Source organism: Hyperoodon ampullatus, assembly GCF_949752795.1.
Source record: "Hyperoodon ampullatus genome assembly, chromosome: 12".
NCBI lineage: Eukaryota > Metazoa > Chordata > Mammalia > Artiodactyla > Ziphiidae > Hyperoodon > Hyperoodon ampullatus.
The window spans coordinates 7342369-7366248 of NC_136925.1; the positions used below are offsets into that span (position 1 = coordinate 7342369).

Sequence of the window (23880 nt, forward strand, 5' to 3'; positions counted from 1 at the left end):
GCCACAAATGTCCTTGTTCTTGTGGGACACTTGCTCTTGGAGTCCAGACACCACACTGTGAGGAAGCCCAAGAAACCTATGAAAAAGCCAACATGGGGTTTTGTTCTGTACTTGTAGGTGAGCTATCCACCAATAGTCTATACCAGTGTGTCAGTCATGTGAATAAGCCATCTTGAGAGTTAACTATCCAGTCCCCAGTTGAATGACTTTAGCTGATGCTGTGCTTTAGCTGATACTGTGAAATCTGAGTCCTGCTCAGATTTCAGATTCATGAAATTTGAAGTCATTCATGAATCAATTAATGATTTTTTTGTTGTCACTAAGTTTTGGGGTAGTTTGTTATGCAACAATAGTACTGGAGGCCTAAACTGCCTTGTAAGCAGCTCAGTTGCCCCAGGGAAGCCATTCATCAGAGAAGCCCAAGCTACCCCACATGGAGAGACCTTATGGAGAAGCTCTTAGACTGCATTTAGAAAAATAGATCCCAGCCAGTCACCTGCTCCAGCTGCAGCCAACATTTGACTGACTCAGAGAGAGACTGACTCAGAACACCCCATCCATGCTCTTCCAGAATTCCTGATCCAAGAAGCCAAAAAGGAAGAGCTATGAACTTAAGAAATGGAAGAGGCAGCTAGGTGAAACCATTTTTAGGAAAGATCAAACTGGTTCTGAGTGGCTTCTGTACTCATGTGTTCTGCGGTTTTCACTCTGATCACCCTCAAAGAGATCAGACCTGCACAGAGTATTACATATGTATGTATGTATGTATGTATGTATGTAGGTATGAGAATACAGTGTGTACGGGAATATAGAAAGGAGAGTAATTAATTCTGCTCTGGGGCATTTGTGAGCAACTTGTAGAACAAATCAAATTTAAACTGGTGCCTGATGGTTGTTTAGGAGATATTTCCAGGTTGTAAAGTGTGGGTTTGTATGTGTTATGGCTATGTGAGGAGAAAGGAAAAGAGGAGGAGAGACAGCTGGGAGAATGGCTACTGAGACTTCCAGAGGCTAGGTCGTGATTTTTGTCCTTTCTTCCTCCCTAAGAAATTTCTTCTTTTGATTTCCTTGAGATAATCCCATTTAAGGTAGTAAGTTTTTTTTTTTTCTCTGAAACTTGCCCTCAAAAGAGCCTTGACTACGACAATTCTTTTGGTTTATGACTACCCTATTCTAGGTACTGTGATAGTCATGGTGCATATGTTAATCAATTTAATTCTTACAACTACTTTTTGAATTTCAAAAATTCAAAATGGGGATATCATCAACCCCATTTTGTAAATAAGGAAGCTGAGACTAAATACCTATTAAAGTCACAAAGCAGGAAAATGAAAATGGCCTGGATTCAAAATCTAGACTTTAACCCTTCATTCTACAATGGCTCTCGTGTTTGATCTTATTCTCTTTAGAGCTCATCTGGTATTTATATATTTGTGGTGCCCATATATTTTATATGTAGACCTGCTTTATCCCCACAAATTCAGAGTAGAGTAGAATTTGTATTTTAATTTTATTTTTTTCCTTTGAGTTGGCCTTGTATTTTGACTAGAATAGATGCTTTAATATTTAGTTGACTCAGTGAAAAATAATGAAAAAAACTAATGGCAGATAAAAGCTTTGGATTATGATTAAGACTTGAATGAAAATGAGAAAGAGACGTGTTTCTTCTGTTTTTTCTGTGGGAAGGAGGAAAAAGGCTGTGACCTCTGGTGTGTGGGACTTTGCAGGGTATTTATACAAGGCTGGAGGTCTGCAAGGCTCCACTACAAGAGCTGTTCATCTTTGTTTTATAGCTGTTTTCTATGACAAAATAGACATTTGAAAGCAATTCTTGAATTCTTTGCAGATGACCAGATTTAATATTATTTTCTTTAAGAGATTCTTGCCTTTGTACAGTGAGATTTTCCTTAAATACTACTTCTTTAAAAAAATATTCTGCATGGGTATTATTTACATACTACGTAATTTTTCTCTTGCCTCAGATATTTTTGTTCCTTTCCTGCTATTATAGTAAAAGATAACAACCACAGCAAATCTGACATTTAACTGACTAGCTTCTTTTGGAATACTGATAAATTAGACTAGATTTATATTCTATTATATAATGTCAATTAAGTTTTTCTTAAACCTTTCACCACCAAAACTATCCCTCAGGTGAGCCTAATGTATTGCATAAATGTTCATGTTGAATCATAGACTAATAAATTTTAGTATTTGAAGAAGAAAAGGAAAGTATGCATGCAGAGTGGGGTCTGGACATTAAACACACACACACACAAACCCTCCAGGTGACTCTCAATGCCCAGCCAGGGTTGAAAAACCAGTGTCCAACCTTTTATCTTGCAGACGAAATAATTGAATCAGAGGAAATATTGGTAAAATGTCATTTGGGTTCCAGAAGAATGCATAAAACTAAAAATAAACTTAAAACTTCACCTAACAGGAATGATTTATTACCGTAATATATTTAGTAATAACACTTATTGGCAGATGACTGAAAGCCAACCCCAAATGGCGTATGAATAAAGGCAAATGGGTTGGCTTATAGAATTCAGGAAAATGTTGACTACCAAACCCTGGAAAGGGCAAGGATGCAGTTGGGCGTGAGACACATTCCACGCCAGGTACTCAAATGTCACCATTCATGTCTGTTGTTGAACTTTATTCTCTTCCATTGAAAAACACACTTCTCCACATGGCAGAACATGTGGTTGCCAATGGCTTTCAATCTTTATACTTCATCCTTTAAGACACCAGGAAGAGAATGACCTCAAGATATCTCACTAGGGCTGAATTAAAATATCCTAGAAAAGGATTCAACTTGAGTTGAGCACAAAACATAAATCAAATTGGTCCAAGAGACAAGGTCACACTGTACTGAAAGAAGCATTTCCATCTAAACCATAATGATGGGGGAAGAGGCAGTTTGTAGACAGGAGATCCTTAGCAAACCAGCTCAGGTGTCTACTAAAGTAACTTAGTCAGTTAATTGAGAGAAATGCATTTAAATATCTTTAAAATTCTTTCATTGGAAAATCTTTACCTGAAGTACAGGATAATTTTCTTGGGGAATCATTCTCTAGACTAGAATCTTCCAACCTTCTAGTGGTGGTGGCCCAAGAACTCCATAGCTCAATGCACAGACTTTTACCTACTCTCCTTGCACTTCATCCTGTGCCTCATTCTTTGTGCTACATGAAATCTGCATCCCCAGTTTAAAACAGCCTGGTTCAATTTCTCCAGGGAATAAATCTCTCTTACCTGGCAAAGGAGTGGAGGAAGAGGAAGTCATTTTGTAAAAGTTGAGATGGGTCTGGGGAGACATTGCACTGCAGGCTGAAGCTCCTGTCTTTAGAAGGACCTGCTTGCAAGGTTGGCCTTTGGCTGGCTTCTTGTACCTTGGCTTTCAAAATGTTCCCTCTGTCCCTAAGTGGTAAGGTTAGTTGCTGTGCCTCGTCTGTTTATACAACACTGTGATTTATGGTGAATACCTGCTTTCCTGCTGGGAGTGTAGATTTTTGTAGTTGCTAGGCAAAAGGTGCTTACATGATTAGCCACCAGTAAAAACCCTAAACTTTTAGTCTCAAACAGGCTTCCCTGAGCAGCAACGTCACACATGTTGCTGCTTTTTCCTCAATGGCAGGAATGTGTGTTCTGTGTGACAGAGGATGGAGTGTAGGAAGCCCTCACATTGATTCCTCTAGACTCCACCTATGTCTTTCCTACTGATCCTTCTTGTATCACTGTAATAAATCTTCGTGGTGTGTACAACTATATGCTGAATCCTGTGATTCCTTCTAGTGAATCATCGAAATTGTGGGTGGTCTTGGGATGCCTGAAACAAGGATCTCACTTTCCAACTTCACGGTTTGCCCCAATTCTGAACCTCTCTTCGATATTGCTTTCCATGGCCCTAATGTTGTAATTCATCTGCTTTCCTTCTTCCCAAACTTGGATGGAATCTTATCTCACTGGTGTCCCCTTTCAAATTCTTTTGTCCATATGGACTTTCATTACCACTTTTCATTACTGTAATGTGATTTGAGTGCAGAGTTATGTAAGGGAGGATAGAAACACGTGGCTAGCTTGTCATATTTATGTGGAAGCCCTCTATTATATCTGTGAGGGTTTTTTCCCTTTCCCATTTATCCTAGTCATTTTTCAAAAAACACCATATTTTGGGTCCCCAATATCTGTCTTCATATCTACCTCTAATTATTTTTATCTCTTTGTCCATTTCTTCATTTTGTGTAATTTTTCTGGTGTTACTTTTCCATACCATCATTAGAGTCTCCTGTGTATTAATGGTTTTAATTAAATTATAAATCCTTCATTAGTATTATTTTTCTCTGTAGTTTTTCTTTGTGCCTATTTGATTTTAAAAGTAAAATACCACCCTAATGCCTTATTAACTCATGTTTCAGCATGTTTCATAGAGTTACTGTTCTCAACATTCCTTGAAAGTACAGAACACATGTTATTTAATTCTTTGTGATATATTTCAATTTCATAAAATTGCTTCTCATTTCTGACATCCTCTGTACCTTTTGTAATATATACCTGAAGTCTTTTTGACAAAGTTTCAGGTTGCAATATTTTTCTATCTACACATCTTGGAATAAATGGTTATTTCTCCACCTATTATTTGTTCCAGAATAGTGTAGTTGTAATTTCCTTGACTTTGTTATTTGCAGCTACAATCTGAGTTTTTGTTTTTCTCTGTTTTGTTTCTTTGTTTGAGTGATTTTTCTTTAATTGCTTGAGACTATTGTGTTGGCAAATTGTGACACAACTTTTGCTTCTGGATGTGCCAGCACTTTGGTGAGAATACAGTTTAGAAAAATGTTTGATTGACAGTATTACTTCTTAAGTCAGTACATTTGTTTCCTCCAAAGTTACCTTTGTTCTGAAACTGCAGAGTTGGCTATGGGGATATTGTTTTCCATCTCACACAACCCACTCTTACCTCTACACCTAACACCTGACAGTTAAGAAGTGAGGTTAGAGGAAAAGTACTGGTAATACATTGGCTTCTGGTCTCCCCTCCAACCCCACCCCCACTGATGATCTGTGGAAGTGGGGAAATGTGCTCCAACTTAGGGATTCCCCATCTTTTTTTGTCTGTATAATCTCCAGTGCTTGTGCATGTGGGCTTCAGTAGTTGTGGCATGTGGGCTCAGTAGTTGTGGTGCAAGGGCTTAGCTGCTCCATGGCATATGGGATCTTCCTGGACCAGGGCTTGAACCTGTGTCCCCCTGCATTGACAGGCAGATTCTTTTTTTTAAAATAGGTCTTTACTGGGGTATAATTGTTTCACAATAATGTGTTAGCTTCTGTTGTACAACAAAGTGAATCAGCCATATGCATACGTATATCCCCACATCCCCTCCCTCTTGGGACTCCCTCCCTCCCATCCTCCCTATCCCACCCTTCTAGGTCGTCGCAAAGCACAGAGCTGATCTCCTTGTGCTATGCTGCTGCATCAACATATATACACTACGAAATGCAAAACAGTTAGCTAGTGGGCAGGATCCTTAACCACTGTGCCACCAGGGAAGTCCCCTCCAGAAGGCTTTTAAATGACAAACCTCTCAGATTGATATTATATGAACTTCCTAGCCTGAAAGGAAACTTTGGATAGTTTAAACTGAAAATAAAATGACCCCAAAGATGGGACTACCCCATCATCACATACAGTTATTTAGAAAAGGTACAGTCTGAATTGACAAGCTAGAAAAAAGACTCACCCTCTGAGTTGATAAGAACCGAAGCCAAAGAACAATGTTTGGTGAGTGAAGCAATAAAGATTTTGGTTGTCACTCAAGCTTTTTGGCTGGGCATAAACTATACAGCATAATAAGTCACCCTTCAAAAAAACATGGTAGGTATCTAGTAAAATCAGTAGTGTTTAATTTCTATGCAAAAGAAATTGATTGGAGTCCACAGCTAACATCATAGTCAATTGTGAAAAGCTGATAATTTTCCTCTAAGATCAGAAACAAGACAAGGATACCCAGTCTTGCCACTTTTATTTGACATAGTACTGGAAGTCCTACTCAGAGAAATTAGGAAAGAAAAAGAAATGAAGAGCATTCAAATAAGAAAAGTAGTAAAACCATCACTATTTGCAGATAACATGATACTATATTATAGAAAACCCTAAAGAATCCACCAAAAGCTGTTAGAACTAATACATGAATTTGGTAAGGTTGCAGGATACAAAATCAACATATTAAGTTTTCTTTGCATTTCTATACACTAATAATGACCTGTGCACTGAAAACTATATGACATTGATGAAAGAAATTAAAGATGATACAAATGAATGGAAAGATGTCCCATGCTCATGGATTGGAAGAATTAACATTGTTAAAATGTCCATACTGCCCAAAACAATCTTCAGATTCAATACAATTGTTATCAAAATTCCAATGGCATTTTTCACAGAAATAGAGCAAACAATCCTAAAATTTGTATGGAACCACAAAAGACCCTGAACAGCCAAAACAATCTTGAGAAAGAAGAACAAAGTTGGAGGCATCATGCTTCCTGATTTCTAACTAGACAACAAAGCTATAGTAGTCCAAGGAGTATGGTATTGGCATAAAACAGACACATATATCATTGGAACCAAAAAAAGAGGACAGCAGTAAACCCACACATATATGGTCAATTAATTTATGATAAAGAAGTCAAAACTGTACAATGAATGGTGTTGGGCAAACTAGACAGTCATGTGTAAAAGAATGAAACTGTATCACTATGTTACACCATACACAAAAATCAACTCAAAATGGATTAAAGACTTGAATTTAAGACCTGAAACATAAAACTCCTGGAAGAAAACAGGTGGTAGGCTTTTGGATATAAATCTTAGCTACGATTTTTTGCAAAACAAAAGCAAAAATAAGTAGGACTGCGTCAAACTAAAAAGCTTCTGAACAGCAAAGGAAACCATTAACAAAATGAAAAAGCAACCTACCAAATGGGAGATAATAGTTACAAATCATATATCTAATAAGGGGTTAATATCCAAAACATATAATGGATTCACAAAACACAATAACAAGAAAACAATCTAATTTTAAAAAGGGCAGAAGATCTAAATAGACATTTTTCCAAAGAAGATATCCAGGTAGCCAACAGGTACAAAAAACACTCAAAATCACTAATCATTAGGGAACTGCAAATCAAAATCACACTGAGATATCATCTCATGATGGCCATTCTAACTTATTGAGTTATAGGACCCATGATGGCATCTTAGTATAATTTCTAACAGATAATAAGTTTAAAAATTTTATAAATGTAGGCTGACAAACGGAAACTTGACTGCAAATTACTGTAGCATGTTATCAATCCTATAAATTTTTGTTACTTGAAGTATAAAAGATTTGTATTTTAATAATAATATTCATGAGGTAAATTAACAACTGAATATTTTCTGTACATCCTCACACTCTGTGTTTAGCTGCCTGGAAACTATTCAACACCAACTTATGATTGTTTTTTAGCACCTTTTAATGCAAACATTACATAGAGTAACTGTTAAGTTTCTTTGGAGAGCAGAACTGACATTCTGGGTGGATAAAATAAGATTAAAGTACTTTAAAAAATACCCTAAATCTGTCATGTAAAGACGTTTCCTGTTAGCACCAAGAGTTGCAGATGGTCTCATCATCAAATATATCTACAATGTATGTTATGGGATTATGAAGTTGAATTTCTAAAGCTCTGACAATGTTCTCTGGTTGCTACCACTTATAATATCTTAAGGTTGTTTACTTCTTTTTCTTAACACATTAGTACCAGGTTTCTCCTGGAATAAGAGAAGAGAAATGAGAGGTTTTTCATAGCTACTATAGATATAGAGAAGATGAACTTTGCAATTTAGTTAAAAAACCGTAGTTGAAAAGTAATATTGAATTATCATCCAGCTATCTATTTAGACAAAATCTCTAGTATTAAGTCCCACAAATACTGAAATATACTTTAAAAATAAACATGGAAAATTTTATCCCTTTGATTACAAGTGTAAAGGTACTTGTTCTATGGAAATGTATACATATAAAATGGTATACATAATTTATGACATTATTTATAGTAAGTATATGAAAATATAATAATATATGCATATAAAGAAACTATTGTGTGTATGGAATAAGGTGTGACATTGACATTCAGCAACCCAACAACCTTCCTCCAATTTTGACAAATTGAAACTTCTGAACTGCAGATAACATGATACATTAACTTCTAAAAATTCAGATATTTAGTTCATGGATCTTGGTTACTTTTTCCTCTACAATTTGGCATAGATATTTTGCTCTAGAAGGCTCTGATGTAAGCAACACATTTCATTTTGGTACAAACTGTTATGAATGGCTTGGGAAAATACGTTATTCTATAACTTGAAGAGTGGAAAGTTTCACACTCTAATTTAGACTTTCAGACTTTCTATTGAAACTTAGAATATTACATCTATTTTTAGAAAAGAACATTGTGGAATCCACAAAGGATTCATTAATATATTCTGTTGAAAGTATGGGTGTCTCCTCCCTGCATACACTTGTCTGCCTCATTTCTAGGCATCACAATCCCATCTGATCCCTCTACTTGGATTAAATACTCAGAGGCTGCACCCAGGAAAGCGAACAGGTGATTCTGAGGACAAGACAGGCAGTGGTCTGCAACCACATTATAATGAAAAATAAAAACATACTCCTCATCATGAGCAAAAAATGCTGCTGAATTATCAAAACACAGGCCCAGAAGATAGAATGGTATTAAGACCAATTAGTGAGAGGAGTTGTTGGATAATGAGGTTTTCTCGTGAAATGAAGGAACTTTTCAGGTAAGCAAGGATTCTGAATTAATAGTGTTTGTTACACAAAACTCTTACAGACAAGATAGAAAGCGGCAATTGATCTAGAAAATCTGTGAATTAAAATAATACTTTGATTGATCCTATCAGCTATATAATAAAAAAAATACCCTAGATACCAAACAGTTTCTTAGAAGTGGGGAAATGAGAATCCCATGGTTATTATCCAATTGGCAATTTAATATCTCTAAGAGTTATGTATTGGGCTTCCCTGGTGGCACAGTGGTTGAGAGGCCGCCTGCCGATGCAGGGGACACGGGTTCGTGCCCCGGTCCAGGAGGATCCCACATGCCGCAGAGTGGCTGAGCCCGTGAGCCATGGCCGCTGAGCCTGCGTGTCTGGAGACTGTGCCCCACAACGGGAGAGGCCACAACAGTGAGAGGCCTGCATACCACAAAAAAAAAAAAGAGTTATGTATCAATTATTGAGATGGGATATACAACTCAATAATGAAACAACCCTGATGTGAACGTGTAATGATCTGATATGGGAGATCTTGATAGAGAAATTAAAGAATTTGTTTAATTGTTACCCAACTTATAAATGTACATGCCTAGAATGTTGTTTAGTCTCAATTGTTCACCACATTTTGGTGATATCACAGGTCAAAGCAAAAAAAATTAACTTTATAAGACATATTAAAGAAGAAATATGATTTAAATTTGATGCCTCTGAATTTGTTTGTAGAATTGATATAGAATGCTCTTATAGCTATGAGTAATATATAAATTAACACAAATGTCCAGGCATTGGAGAAGTGTAACCTCAACTTTAAATCTACTGAAAGTACTATTAGAGACTTAATTTTACTTAAGTCCTTGATGAATCCTATGGTACTAAAGCAACAGGTGATATTTAATGGTTCAGTAGCAGGAGCGAAGATTCCTGTAATATTTCAGTTGTGACATCTGCTTAAACCATTCAGTGTTTGCATATTAATCACGTGATGCAGTAGGAATAACTGACATTTATAGACTCTAAGAACCATTTTGCTTGTGGACAGATAAAATTGGCTTAATTCTCCTTAGTTACTGAGAGTAACTGTGTCATCATAGGTGGTGGTGTAGATTAATAGACAGTATAAGAAACAAGAAACTGTTTGGTTTTTCCTTGTGATATTAAATTTTAAGTTATTGACTCACTTTCCCCTCATGTATTTACAAAATTTTTAAGGAAAAACTTGCCAAAGAAGAGACACACACACACATGCACAGGTAAATGTGCATACACACACACACACACACACAGATTAAATGTGGAATATTTTAAAAAGATAATAATGCATCTAAGAGGAGAAAAACAATTATGCTCCATAATTCCTCTGACAGCATAAATTCTGATAACAGTCACAAAGGCCAAAAAGATAGCATTTTAAGTTACATATTTTCATAATCAGAGAAGGGAGAACAGGCTGGCTATTGAGAAAGACAATTCTGTTCCTAATTACCAAACTTAAAAATAAAAGGACAACAGTAGTTTTACAGTAAATGTAGAATCAGAATTCAAAGGTTTATTTCCAACATTCACCTTGATAAACTCCAAGGGCAAAAACTACATTTTAAGTCTGTGATCAACCCCCTACAAGGAGTTAGTGTAACAAATATTAAGGTATTTATTTGGTATGGAGAGCTCTCAAGTAGACCTTTAATGACTCATTTGATTCAAGAGTAGCATTAGAATCCTTAAATGAATGTTCACAAAGCACTCATTCTGGATTGCAGACATCATATATCACTTATTGTCAAACAACACATTCACTTTGGGAAGCCAGAGAAGAAGGAGTTATGACTACTTTGTGCTAGTGAAAACTGAGAAGGCTGCCAGTGCTCTCCCCTGGATGGAAAGACCCTCTGCTTCCCCAAGAGTTGGAAAGATGATGTATATATACATATATATACCTGCATCAATCATATATCCTCTGATACCTGCACTCATGATTACTGAGACTTACAGTTGTGATGGGCTGAATTGGGCTCCCCCTTTCATATGCTGAAGTCCTAACCCTAGTACCTCAGAATGTGACCTTATTTAGAGATAGGGTTTTTACCAAATTAAAATGAGGTGATTATGGGCCCTAATCCAATATGACTGTTTTCCTTATAAAAAGAAATTTGGAGATGGACTCACATACAGGGGAAAAGCCATAGGAACATGAAAAACGTCCATCTACAAGCCAAGGAGAGAGGCATGGAATAGGTCCTTCCCTCACAGCCCTCAGAAGAAACCAACCCTGCCTACACCTTCATCTTGGACTTCTAGCCTCCAGGCTGTGTGGCTGTAAATGTCTGTTTAATACACCCAGTTTGTGGTATTTTGTTATAGCAGCTCTGGGAACCTCATACCCCAGCAATGATTTAGGACATTTGACCATGCACCAGAATAAATCCAAGAACTAAAATAAGCTGAGGGAAAAAATATAGCTTTCTTTTTATGACTCTTCGTATTTAGTTGCCATTTTCTGCTGAATATGACTATACAGTTGTAAACAAATATATACTTCTAAGCTGTTAACCAGACACAAATTCTTACATTTAAAATAATTTAAAAATATCCATAGGGAATATGTAAGAAAATTTTATTTTCATAACTGTATTTTCTAAAAAAAAACTTGATTTTTATTCAAAAGTTTTATTATGATTATGTATAAAAATATTTTTCAAGCTAATTTGCTTATCCTTTTGAATTTCCACTTTTTTTCTCATCAGAAAACATCCCTTACCTAAAGATCTTGATCTGTGGTGTATTTTATACTGTCATAAGGTAGAATGCTGAAATGTGATCACTGCTTTTAGTCTGATTTATGTGGAATTTACCAAACACTGAAGGTTTAATAAAGTTATAGTAGGCTTTTTTTATTCAGTGAATTTACTGACCTTTCTGACAGTAAAAATATTTAAATTTGAATTCAAAACTTTTTTATAGATGCCAAAATACATTCCTAGACTGAATTAAAAAATATACAATAAATTTAAAGTTAACCTTTATATATATATCTATGTATTACAAAATACTTATTGATAGTAGAAGCAAAAGGTTCTTATTAACGTAATTGTTTTTACCAAAGTATCTGAAATCCTGAACCGAGGTTAAGTATTTTAAAATAAATTTTTATCTCATTTTTTGGCTCAGTAAATCTATTGCTGTTCGATAGCTTATGCCTCTGCATTCAGAGTAGGACACACAAGCTTAATTCACATTGTAAGCAAAATGTTGTGTCTTTTTCTTTTTCTTTTGTAACAGTAATAATCATAGACTCCTCATGAATATAAGAGATATTCTATATGTGTTTCTTTACATAGAAGTGCCAGCTCCTGCTCCCATTCAGATGTTAATCCTCTGGCTTCTGTAACCTTGATTACTAACATCTCATTCCCTTTTTAAAATTCTAAATTTCACCTAACATGAGAGTAAGTTACAAGCTTTATTTTCCTAATCCGTATATAAATTATTTTCATGTTTAGAATTCTATTTAGCCAAAAAAGGACACATAGGAAAATGAGTATATGTCCTTCTTTGACTTACTCCTTCCTTGTCACTTATGGGTTTTTAGTGTATATATAAACTCTTCCATTTGTCATTTAAGTGAAAACTGAGTGATTTTACTGTGTGATGTTTTTAGGCTTAAGTGGTTTGATGATATGGCTATTAGTGGTAACAGTAACTAAAACCAAGCATGCAAAATCCGTCATACCATTCTAAAACATCTGGATTCTGCCCTACCTCAAATCCCCCCAATTTCTATACATTTAATGACTTTTAATCTACTGGGAGTCTTGTTTTCTTAGGCGGTAGTAATCTTGCTCACTAGGTAGCATAAGGAAAGTCTTTCAATAGAGAAAAATTTTTGGACAAGTGAGATTTGTGATTGTCATAAGAGCTCATTGGCCACAAAAGGAGAGTCAGCAACTTGGGACGCAGCCGAGACCAAAGATGAAGCAAACTCAGCTGGCTTACAAAGACAGCTCCTCCTCAAAAACCGTTCGTAAGACAACACTCCCTAAATTAATCATCTCACTTTGATTAACAATGTAATCAAAGATTATATTGGAAGCCGGGCTCTACCCTTCATCCATTTAAAATGAAATCTCAATTTTAGACTTATCATAAAAATCGCTCAAGGAAATAATATTGTTCAAGGTTTCATACACAGCTCAGTTTGAAAATTGTATGCAAATTGTCTACCCAAACGTTTTAAAGCCAAAGATTTAGCTGTGGCAGAGATGACTAGTGCTCATCAAACATGTACTTCTCCTTTCTTGGTATAGAATTGTCTCTGGGAAACAGCTGCTCAACCAGCAACCACATTTCCCAAGTCCTCACAGCCTTGACATTTTGATAAAGGCTCTGGGTAGAGGGACTGCCATGAATTTCTGAAACCACCTGTGACTTTTAGAATGCCATTATTTTAAGTATAGTCTATCTCTCCCTCTTGGAATCTTTAAGCAAAAATAATGCTAGTCCTGAATACTTTGTCTTCCTCAGTTGTCTAGCAGACACGAGAGCTACTCATCCATGTGATCAGGCTCTGTGAAGTCAGCTGACCCACAGGTGCTGGCATGGATTCCCCTTTCTTGGCTACCATGCCCACTTTACAACAGAGGTGGCTAGATATGATTTTCTATTTTTATCATGACTGAGTATGCCTTTGGATTCTTTATAAGATTGGCAAAGTGTTTGTAAATTTGAAAAACCACAGAGTTACAACTTAGGTTAAATACAGGAGAAGAGGTTGTTCCCCACACACAATGCTTACCCTTTGTCCCCACTACTCACTCTTCCATGCTCAGCCATGTCTCACATTTGCAGTTAGTTATGTGGCCTTTGTGTTTCTAGCTCACACTGTACAACAGATTTTAAACCTGTCATAAAATTCCCCTTTTTATTAAGTGTAAAAATAATTCTCTGACGGAGGGGCTATAACAAAATTCACTTTATGTTTACCTCCCATGTGCAGCCATTGTGACAGTTTAAAAAATCCAATGTTTGCTTTGTTGTATGAAATAAAAATGTGATATGCCTCCAGTCACTTCATATCATATACTGGGGAAAGTGTATTTGAAAGAGACTTGAACACGTGGAGGTGGGGACAATGACACTAGGTTTCTTTAGTATAGAAGATGGTCCAAGAACTTCAGTTTAATGGGAGAAAAATGAGGGAACAACCAGTTATCAGGGCCAACTTCTTAAGAATTCTGCTGTAGGTACTTTCTCTTCAGTGTAAACAGTGAATCCAAGTGAACCAAAGAGAATTGGTTTAAGCATCGTCCCTAAAATTAAGATAATTTCATGGATTGGATTTTAAAAGCCAGTGGAAACAAAATGAAAAATAAGACCTCACATTTGTGTTACCTTCTCACCTGCCTCTCACAGCAGCCTTTTGGAAAAGATGAGGTCATATTGTTTGATTCTATTTTAGAGGTAAGGAGGCTTTCACTTACAGAGGTGATGATGTGTGCAAGTTCTCAAAACTGAGACTTGGGTTAAGTCTCTCCTTCATTATTGCAGGCCCTGCTTCATATACAATGATGCTGCTCGTATTAGGCAGGACCGTTTAGTAGCGTGAAGAGATGGTGCTCTTTGTAGGGCATACAACATCCAAGAATAGGGTCAGTTGGCTTCCTATTGGCTTATTTTGTCTACTATGAAGTTGTGAAACCTGTCAAATGATATTCAGAATTTTTATATTACTATAAAGTGAAAACAAGTGTATGCACACACACACGTATCACTGAAATAATACCATTTGAAAATTTAAGCTGAATACTTGCTATAACATTATCATCAGGGAGATATTCAGAATATTTAGGCACCTTTTATGGCACAGACAGTAGCCCATCAAAATAGAACACTGGCCAATCAGAATGGAAGTTGATCATAAACAGCCAATTTGCATGTGTCTCAGTGGACAATCAGCTCTAACTCTGAAGTATCCACAGACCGGGATACCTGGGGGCAAAGGTAATGAAGGTTGGCTTCTTCCTGCTCTGTCCCAGCACCAAGCACAAGGCACCAAATACACTCTCAATACAGACTTTTAAATGAGTGAATCCACAGGCATTGAATTTAAAATTTTTCTGAACTCACACGAGAACTTCCTACCATGATGGACAGACGTATTTATGACAAAAGAGGGAAAACTGGCTAACAGTGACTGAAAAAAAATTTGTGAAAAATGATTCATAGACCATGCTTCCGTTTAGTCTCTTATTTTTCAAAATACATGGTTCAAACTTTCACAAATTACTATATTCATCAAAACATTATCTTATGTTAAAAAATCACACACTGAGTTTCAGACTCTTGCGAAACTGTGAATAAACTTGATCTCTCTCCTGGGCCTTTTTTTTTTTTTTTTTTTTAACATCTGTATTGGAGTATAGTTGCTTCACAATGTTGTGTTAGTTTCTGCTGTATAACAAAATGAATCAGCTATATGTATACATATATCCCCATATCCCCTCCCTCTTGAGCCTTCCTCCCACCCTCCCTATCCCACCCCTCTAGGTGGTCACAAAGCACCGAGCTGATCTCACTGTGCTATGTGGCTGCTTCCCACTAGCTAGCTATTTTACATTTGGTAGTATTTATAAGTCCATGTCACTCTCTCATTTCGTCTCAGCTTACACTTCCCCCTCCCCATGTCCTCAAGTCCATTCTCTATGTCTGCGTCTTTATTCCTTTCCTGCCCCTAGGTTCTTCAGAACCATTTGCTTTATTATTATATATTTTTAAGATTCCATATATATGTATTAGCATAGGATATTTGTTTTTCTCTTTCTGACTTACTTCACTCTGTATGACAGTCTCTAGGTCCATCCACCTCACTACAAATAACTCAATTTTGTTTCATTTTATGGCTGAGTAATAGTCCATTGTATATATGTGCCACATCTTCTTTATCCATTCATCTGTCGATGGACACTTAGGTTGCTTCCATGAACTGGCTATTGTAAATAGTGCTTCAATGAACATTGTGGTACATGTCTCTTTTTGAATTATGGTTTTCTCAGAGTATATGCCCAGTATTCTCTATCCTGGAAAATGTTCCATGAGCACTTGAGAAGAAAGTGTATTCTGTTGTTTTTGGATGGAATGTCCTATAAATATCAATTAAGTCCATCATGTTTAATGTATCATTTAAAGCTTGTGTTTCCTTATTTATTTTCATTTTGGATGATCTGTCCACTGGTGAAAGTGGGGTGTTAAAGTCCCCTACTATGATTGTGTTACTGTTGATTTCCCATTTTATGGCTGTTAACATTTGCCTTATGTATTGAGGTTCTCTTATGTAGGGTGCATAAATATTTACAATTGTTATATCTTCTTCTTGGATCGATCCCTTGATCATTATGTAGTGTCCTTCTTTGTATCTTGCAATAGGCTTTATTTTAAAGTCCATTTTGTCTGATATGAGAATTGCTACTCGAGCTTTCTTTTGATTTCCATTTGCATGGAATATCTTTTCCATCCCCTCACTTTCAGTCTGTATGTGTCCACGGGTCTGAAGTGGGTCTCTTGTAGACAACATATATATGTGTCTTATTTTTGTATCCGTTCAGCCAGTCTATGTCTTTTGGTGGGAGCATTTAATCCATTCACATTTAAGGTAGTTATCAATATGTGTGTTCCTATTACCATTTTAAAAATTATTTTGGGTTTGTTATTGTAAGTGTTTTCCTTCTCTTGTGTTTCCTTCTTAGAGAAGTTCCTTCAGGATTTGTTGTAAAGCTAGTTTGGTGGTGCTGAATTCTCTTAGCTTTTGCTTGTCTGTAAAAGTTTTAATTTCACCATCAAATCTGAATGAGATCCTTCCTGGGTAGAGTAATCTTGGTTGTAGGTGTTTCTCTTTCATCACTTTAACTATGTCCTGCCATTCCCTTCTGCTTTGCAGAGTTTCTGCTGAAAGATCAGCTGTTAAACTTATGGGGATTCCCTTGTATGTTATTTGTTGCTTTTCCCTTGCTGCTTTTAATATATTTTTTTGTATTTAATTTTTGATAGTTTGATTAATATAAGTCTTGGCATGTTTCTCATTGGATTTATCCTATATGGGACTCTCTGTGCTTCCTGGACTTGATTGACTATTTCCTTTCCCATATTAAGGAAGTTTTCAACTATAAGCTCTTCAAATATTTTCTCAGTCTCTTTCTTTTTCTCTTTTTCTTCTGGAACCCCTATAATTTGAATGTTCGTGCATTTAATGTTGTCCCAGAGGTCTCTGAGACTGTCCTCAGTTCTTTTCATCCTTTTTTCTTTATTCCACTCTGCAGTAGTTATTTCCACTCTTTTATCTTCCAGGTCACTTATCCGTTCTTCTGCCTCATTTATTCTGTTATTGATTCCTTCTAGAGAATTTTAAATTTCATTTATTGTGTTGTTCATCATTGTTTTTTTGCTCTTTAGTTCTTCTAGGTCCTTGTTCAATGTTTCTTGTATTTTCTCCATTCTCTTTCCAAGATTTTGGATCATCTTTACTATGATTATTCTGAATTCTTTTTCAGGTAGACTGCCTATTTCCTCTTCATTTGTTTGGTCTGGTGGGTTTTTACCTTGTTCCTTTATCTGTTGTGTATTTCTCTATCTTCTCATTTTGCTTAACTTACTGTGTTTGGGGTCTTCTTTCTGCAGGCTGCAGGTTGGTAGTTTCCATTGTTTTTGGTGTCTTCCCCCAGTGGCTAAGGTTGGTTCAGTGGGTTGTGTAGACTTCCTGATGGAGGGGACTGGTGCCAGTGTTCTGGTGGATGAGGCTGGATCTTGTCTTTCTGGTGGGCAGGACTGCGTCCAGTGGTGTGTTTTCTGGTGTCTGTGAACTTATGATTTTAGGCAGCCTCTCTGCTAATGGGTGGGGTTGTGTTCCTGTCTTGCTAGTTGTTTGGCCTAGGGTGTCCAACACTGTAGCTTGCTGGTCCTTGAGTGGAGCTGGGTCTTAGTGTGTGATGGAGATCTCTGGGTGAGCTTTTGCCATTTGATATTATGTGGGGCTGGGAGGTCTCTGGTGGACCAATGTCCTGAACTCGGCTCTCCCACCTAAGAGGCTCAGGGCTGACACCTGCTGGAGTACCAAGACTCTGTCAGCCACCTGGCTCAGAAGAAAAGGGGGAAAAAAGAAAGAAAGAAAGAAAAAATAATAAATGAAATAAAATAAAGTTATTAAAATAAAAGAATTATTAAAAATAAAAAAATAAAAAGAAAGAGCAACCAAACCAAAAAACAAATCCACCAATGGTAACAAGTGCTAAAAATTATACTAAAACAAACAAACAAACAAAAAATGGACAGACAGAACCCTAGGAGAAATGGTAAAAGCAAAGCTATACTGACAAAATCACACAAAGGAGCATACACATACACACAAAAGGAGAAAAAGGAAAAAAAATATATATATACTAAAAAAAAGGAAGAGAGCAACCAAATCAATAAACAAATCTACCAATGATAATAAGCTGTAAATACTAAACTAAGATAAACATAAAACCAGAAACAAATTAGATTCAGAAAGCAAACCTCACGTCTACAGTTGCTTCCAAAGTCCACCACGTCAATTTTGGGATGATTCATCGTCTGTTCAGGTATTCCACAGATGCAGGGAACATCAAGTTGGTTGTGGAGATTTAATCCACTGCTCCTGGAGCTACAAAGAGAGATTTCCCTTTCTCTTCTTTGTTCGCACAGCTGCCTGGGTTGCCCCGCCTCTGCTTGTAGGTCACCTGAGGGCATCTGTTCTTCGCTCAGACAGGAGGGTGTTAAGGTAACAGCCGATTAGGGGGCTCTGGTTCACTCCGACTGGGCGGAGGGAGGGGTACGGAATGTCGGGCCAGCCTGCGGCGGCAGAAGCCGGTGTGACGTTGCACCAGCCTGAGGCGCGCTGTGCGTTCTCCCTGGGACGTTGTCCCTGGATCCCTGGATCCTGGGATCCCGGAAGTGGCAGGCTGCACAGGCTCCCGGAAGGGAGGTGTGGAGAGTGACCTGTGCTCGCACACAGGCTTCTTGGTGGCGGCGGCAGCAGCAACCTTAGCGTTTCATGCCCGTCTCTGGTGTCCACGTTGATAGCCGTGGCTCGCGCCCTTCTCTGGAGCTCATTTAGGCAGTGCTCTGAATCCCATCTCCTCGTGCACCCTGAAACAATGGTCTCTTGCCTCTTAGGCAGTTCCAGACATTTTCCTGGACTCCCTCCCAGGCTAACTGTGGTGCATTAGCCCCCTTCAGGCTGTGTTCACACAGCTAACCCCAGTCCTCTCCTTGGATCTCTCCTGGGCAATTTGAATAACATGAGTCTCTTACTGGAGACTGATCCCTTCTCTGCTTAGCAAATCAGCAGCAGGCGCCACTGGACCCTGTTCCTGCCGTACACCCTTCAAATCCCTCAGCCATCCTCTGGACCCACTTCCTCTGATTATGAATGATTCCATATGGTCACATGTTTCATACTTATGTAATATAATGATATAATTATTTTACAGGCTTTTTGTCATAATTTCAAAAGAAACACTTTTCCCCCATATTATTTGTAGACTGAATTCTGCTTAAAAGTATCCTGAAACTTAATGATAAATCTGGTCCTTTCCATGCAACAAAACTTGCACAGTTACAGATAAATGCAGAAAAGGACTTCCCTGGTGGTATAGTGGTTAAGACTCCACACTCCCACTGCAGAGGGTGCAGGTTTGATCCCTGGTAAGGGAACTAAGATCCCACATGCTGCAGGCAAAAACAACAACAACAACAAAAAACAAATAAGTGCAATAGCTATTTTTATTCTTTTCATCAGTATGACAACCCGCACAAATAGGAAATACAATAATAAATTGATGCAGACTTTAAGAGAAATTAACAGCCATGTAAATAGTTGAGATAATGCCACGAGGTTTGTCAATAAATATTTTCTGAAAAAAATTTGGGGAAAGCTATTTGCATAATTTCCAGTAATATAATAAATTCCTAAGGGAAGTATGCTTACTGTTAACATTTTATTCAAGTTTTGTACATTCAGAGTTGCAATTAATCTGTGGGGAGAGGGTGCTGAGATTATATAGTCTCCAGGTTCAAATAATTGTCTGACCTATTTTTAGTAAATTTCTATAAACTAGATAGCAACTGTTAAGGATACTTCCTTTTAGAAGAGGTATTTACTAACTGAAATGTAATATCCTGATTTATAGAGCTGGTTCTCCGGCCTTGCAATGACATATTTAAAGTCATGCTTTTATTTTCAAGTGAAATTGAGGGAAAACTGAAAATTTGTGTCTTTGTTTAACTCCTGCTTTCAACTTTCCCCCTGAGCATTAAATATACTTTTTAATGTACATAACATGTAACCACTGAATATTTATTTAGATGATTTTTGTTTGTTATGAACTGAATTGTGCCCATCCCCATTTATATGTTGAAGTCCTTAACCCCCAATTTGACCGTATTTTGAGATAGGGCTTTATATGGAGGTATTTACGATTAAATGAGGTCATTTAAATGAGGTTAAATGTGGCCCTAATTCCACAGGAATTGTGTCCTCAAAAGAAGTTTTCATAAGAAGAGGAAAAGACATCAGAAATCGCTCTCTCCATGAGCACACAGAGGAAAGACTTTGTGACTCTATTGCCTAGTAAAAGAGAGAGACATGACATTGAAAAATTGGCAGTGGCCACCGATTTCATGCATGTGCTCTGATGCTCTTATGGATCTCCAAATAATTTTGGAGACTGTTTACACATGGTTGAAGAACTACAAGAACACTGATGTGCAGCAGATCCAGACCACAGGTATTTGGTCATCACTAAAAACAGATTTACCAGTGGGAATTTGCCAGTTTCTGTTTTTCAGAACAGCTGTTTTCTTCTATGTTCTCAGTAACATTCAGTTTTGTTTACTGATTTGTCCTTTTGGATAGATCACTATGCTAGCCACCGTGAAGAAGTATAAAGAAAATCAGACTTCCAGACTTCGTATTGAAGACACACATATTTATCTGAAAATCTTCCACAAACCCCACTTGAATTAGTGTAGAAGAACAGAAAAGGTATAAACTTGTAATCAGAATAGGAGCAAATGGCAAAGAAAAGGTCTCAGTTAAATTTTAGGGAGTAGGGGTCTGGATGAGGAACTGTAAGGCAAGGTATTGCTATTTTTTCTTTTAAATAAGATTTTAGGACTATTTACTTTTTCTCGTTAAAAATAGGGATATTATTTTGATAAGATAATTCTTTTTTTAAAATAAAGAAATTATGAACACAAGTCTTGCTATCCCTGGCTCTTCTGGGGAAGAAGTGGGTTAGTAGCCAGGGAACTACAGTGGTCACTGTCACAGAAGCAACTACAGTGGTCACTGTCACAGAAGCAAAGTAAAGGCACTATCCTTTGCTGTGTGAGGGGTGCCCCTGCTCCCATTCTCTTGCTATATGCAACCCTGATAATATATCTTGGCACTGGCAACACGTCTCAAAGAGGCAACTGTCACAGGTTAAAATTTACAGTCACAAACTCATATTTTTTGAAATGTAACTTAAACTTTCCCAAGAGTGTTTATTTCTGTTCAGGGGAAAACACTTAATATTGCCACTTCCAGGAGCACTGTTTCAAAATAGTTGCTTTCAGGATATGTAGTTCAGTATACAAAAATACCTTTTTTTCCAGGTGATTTTCCCTTATCTAGGGGTTTCAAGGGGAACCAAACCCTGTGTACCACCAGTGTGCAGGGATCTTGGTTATATCTCCCTACAAACAAGACCCTCCTCTTAGCTCCTTCTAGTAATGTCTATCTGCTAAGTCTTGACTATGTCTTTCATCCTTTCCCTGAAATATCTCACTCCTCAGTATAGGGTTGCCAGATTTAGTAACTAAAAAATATAAAATGCCCTTGTAGTTACAAGATGGCAGCCCAGAGCTTGACACTGTTACTACAGTGGCCTTTAGTGAAGTGGGAGATGGTCTCCTCCTCACTCTGGAACATAGTGATGAGGCCCCTGGGAAAAGCAGTGTTTGAGACTCTGGGCTTAATAACCATGAAGTTTTCGGAATAACATGAGCCCTAGAAATTCACTGGGAGCAACCAAGTGCTCTTCCATGAGACCAGCATCTACCTCAGACTCGAGCTACTCTATTGTGACCTTGGACTTGCCAAAAGAATCACAGAGAAGGAATAAACAGAAATTGGGATCAAGATGACAAAGCAGAAGATGTGGGAGCATTCTCTGTGGTCAGTGAGGAAGTCTTGAGGAATAGAGTCATTAAAAAAAGCAAAGTGTAGGAAGGTTAAATTTCAATCTGATGGTGAAGGGGCTTTTAAATGTTTCAACAGTTTGGTTGTACTTTCTGGAGGAGGACAGTTTTCTGGATTTGGTAAAGGCACTGGAGTTCAACCTTCACAAGGACTGTCAAATGGAAAAAGCAGTAAATACTGCCCCTTCCCTCAATAGTCCAAAGACTGGGACGTGGACCAAGGCAGCCTTTGATTCTATTACTTCAAAAGGTGAGAAAAAGAGTTCAAATCCCCAAACTAATGGCCTTTTTCCTGTCTTTATTGGGATAAAGCATACCAATGGAATGTTAGTAACAAGCAGTCAGCTGTGTTAAACTTTTTCTTCATGATTGGATAGTGAAGCATGTGACACAAACCCACTCTGATCTGGCACCTATCTTTAAAGACTGTAAGAAATATTTAGCAAACATTAAACATGAGGACAGTGGCAGTAATAATTATCAAAATGGAACTAACAAAATGTTGGTTGAAACACAGTCTCTTTCCCTATTTGGTTCAAACAAATTACAACAAGAATCATCATTTTTGTTTCATGACAGCAAAACTAAAGCTACATCTGAAAAGAAAGTGAAGTCTGTGTCTGAAAAGAAAATGTACCCATTGCTAGGAGCAACAGATGCTTTTGCAAGAAAATTGCTACCTCTGTTTTAGGCTTGTTAAGCTTTGGCCCCCTGACTGGATTTTTATTTTCCCTTGGCAAACCAGCTTTTTTGGCAAAAATATCACACAAAGTAAACCAGTTTCTTCACCATTTTTCACTAAAACATTGGTGAACCAAGCAGAAATGGCAGAAATGAATGCAAAGGTAGAGATAAAGGAAGGGATGATGAACCACCCAAAATAGTAATTACTCAAGAAAAAGGAGATGCTTTTTACTCCAAAAACTATAAACTATTTTATAAGAAAATGAATTTAAAGAGAAGGGTATACGTACCCTGCATTAAAACCTATAGCAAGTCAGAAGCACAGCGTTTAGTGCAGGCAGACACCAATTTAGGAAATATACTGCTGAATGTTTTTTGCGGTACGCGGGCCTCTCACTGCCTTGGCCTCTCCCGCTGCGGAGCACAGGCTCCGTACATGCAGGCTTAGCGGCCATGGCTCACAGGCCCAGCTGCTCGGTGGCATGTGGGATTTTCGCAGACTGCGGCACGAACCCGCTTCCCCTGCATTGGCAGGCGGACTCTCAACCACTGCGCCACCAGGGAAGCCCACTGCTGAATGTTTTGATCCCACCTATAACTGCTCTAAAAAATGAAATTTACTTAAAAGGTGGAGGGAGTCTGTGAGAATATATGATGTCACATTAATATTTAATATTCAAAATATGCTGCACCTCTGTGTTACTTTATAGTGTCTCCAGGTGTACCTGGGAGTCCTCAAGGTTGTCTCACAGGTGTCAGTAAATAGTGTATTCGTGGTCACTGACTCAGGCTGCCTATGTGAAGTCCACTGTGCTAACAATCTGAGAAACACGCCCTTCACCAACAGCACAGCTGCTAGAGCCCCTGAAAGGAATGCTGCACTGCAGGGGGCCCTGTGGACCTTCTTGTCTCTGTTTCCAGCAAAACAGAGCAAAGTGGTGTTCCATAGTGGTTGCCTTGACTGGTCTAGCCAGGCTGTTATGAGGAGGGTAGGATGAGGAGCCATCCCCTTTATTTTTTTCTTCCTTTCACTTTCTCATTGGAATTGAAAAGTCCAATACTGAAATAAAAAATTAAAATCATTAGAGGCATTCAACAGC

General features: G+C 37.6%; 1 pseudogene across 1 annotated transcript in view; it reads left to right on the plus strand.

Annotated features, from left to right (window-relative positions):
• Positions 1-23080, plus strand: part of LOC307061210 (nuclear pore complex protein Nup50-like) — a 51965-nt pseudogene extending 28885 nt beyond the window's left edge. The window contains exons 2-3 of the transcript in view: positions 22176-22346; positions 22438-23080. The product of the transcript in view is annotated as a nuclear pore complex protein Nup50-like (transcript). The remainder of the gene's footprint in view (positions 1-22175; positions 22347-22437) is intronic.
• Positions 23081-23880: the final 800 nt, after the last annotated feature.